This window comes from Panulirus ornatus, chromosome 15, assembly GCF_036320965.1.
Source record: "Panulirus ornatus isolate Po-2019 chromosome 15, ASM3632096v1, whole genome shotgun sequence".
Lineage (NCBI taxonomy): Eukaryota > Metazoa > Arthropoda > Malacostraca > Decapoda > Palinuridae > Panulirus > Panulirus ornatus.
Genome location: NC_092238.1, coordinates 7189966 through 7192329, shown reverse-complemented (window position 1 = coordinate 7192329; position 2364 = coordinate 7189966).

The window sequence follows — 2364 nt, the reverse complement described above, 5'->3', positions numbered from 1 at the left end:
GTACAAATGAAAATACACAGCGAACAGAAGAAAATGGAAATTTCCATGCCGAAAAAGATATTCCCTGGGTAAAACCCTATTTAACCAGTGGCAAGGAATACAAAGTTGACAGTTTTATACCTGATCTCAATGATACGTCGGAGGAAAAAAAAATTGTAAAGACAATATCAAGGCCGATTTTATGGACTTTAACGATAAGACTCATAACGATACAACAGAAGGATTTGTTTACATGCTCTCTCTCTCTCTCTCTCTCTCTCTCTCTCTCTCTCTCTCTCTCTCTCTCTCTCTCTCTCTCTCTCTCTCCCGATACCAAAGGCAGACGAAAAACTCGGTGACAAGGTATTTGTCATGAACAAGACTCGACCGTAATGGTAGATTTTAACAAGTGTGGAGAATACCTTTCCAGCAGCTCTGGACATTGGCTCTAAGCAGACTAAACTAACTTGATAGTGCCCAACTAAGATCTGTTACAACTCTAATATTGACGTAGTTGTAGCTACAAATGAAGATTTTGATTATAATGTTGTACTCGGAGGAAATTCGATGCAAGTGAACACCATCAAATCATAGCTGAGGTAACGTTCAGCAATGCGTATCTACACGAAAGTTCATGGAAAAATACCATATCTTAGGCTTGTAAATTGTGATAATCTTCACCCTACTCCTGCCTGATTTACAAAGCTGGAATGATATCCTTACCGAAAACGATATGGACATAGCTCGGATAAGTTTCAGTAAGACATTCAAAGTAGTAGAAGGAAAACATGTGCCAACATAAGGTCATTTTCCAGGAACAAAAGCAAAATGGAGGAACAGTGATGAAAAGAATTGCCTGTTGTCTAACATAATAGCACAAAAGCTCAAAGACAACAAAAACCAGTATGATACAGTTACAGTAAAAGTCAGCATGAAGCTTATATTACTGGAAATAAATAAGTAAACCCTAAAAACATTCTTAAGTTATTCTAAAAGCAAGTTGATAAATACGTTAGTGACAGAACACGGTGACTTGGTTCCCCAAGTTGTATTTCCCATTTAAGACAGCTCATTTTCCAGATCCGGTTCCGATTCAATGGGAGGAAAACGTTTTAGAACATATTCACGTACACGGTGAAGATTACTATCAGCACTTTCATGGGTTACCGTGGTACAGTGCGTTGTATTCCTGCATATATATATATATATATATATATATATATATATATATATATATATATATATATATATATATATATATATATATATATATATATATATATATATTTAGTCAGGGGGTAGGGGAGAAAGAATACTTCCCACGTATTCCCTGCGTGTCGTAGAAGGCGACTAAAAGGGAAGGGAGCGGGGGGCTGGAAATCCTCCCCTATCGATTTTTGTTTCCCAGAAGAAGGAACAGAGGAGGAGGCCAAGTGAGGATATTCCCTCGAAGGCTCAGTCCTCTGTTCTTAACGCTACCTCGCTTACATGGGAAATGGCGAACAGTATGAAATATATATATATATTTCTTTTTTTTTCAAACTATTCGCCATTTCCCGCGTTAGCAAGGTAGCGTTAAGAACAGAGTACTGGGCCTCTGAGGGAATATCCTCACCTGGCCCCCTTCTCTGTTCCTTCTTTTGGAAAATTAAAAAAAAAAACAAGAGGGGAGGATTTCCAGCCCCCCGCTCCCTCCTCTTTTAGTCGCCTTCTACGACACGCAGGGAATACGTAGGAAGTATTCTTTCTCCCCTATCCCCAGGGATATATATATATTTTACAGGCATTTTTCTTAAATCTCTCATTGTTTAAGGTTTTCCACCACAAACTGACTCAATAGGTACTGATGTAATCTGGCGATGCTTGAATGCCATTGTCTTCCCTGTCTTTGTACACATAAAATAGTAGAACGCATTTAAACAGAGATTAGCAACAGGATTAATAACATGGGAAAAGCTTACTTTGCACACTGTGTAATATCTTGTTCTGGACAAGCGATGTTGTGCTCTTGGTAAGTTTCCCACAAGGTCCCGATCTAAGTTTACTGTCAACATGAATCCGTAAAAAGTTTGCCCTCGTATTTCATATCAATATTTTACCTGCAGTATTTGTGTATCTGTGCGTCGCCTGTTGAGCGCATCACCCGCAACCGCCATCCGCATTTTTCTATCTCCAGTTTTCCAATTATGTTCCGACCTATATATGTAGTATCTTTTCACTGCAGATCATCACCCCCGCAGCAGACCGGCTTTTAGATACAGGAAGAATACGTAGTTTCTGTATGTGTCACACGGAACACATAACAATGGCAAAATAAAATACCGGCTATAAACAGTACTAGGCAACGCATATGGGGGTGTTACCACTCCGCTAGGGTTGTAGCGC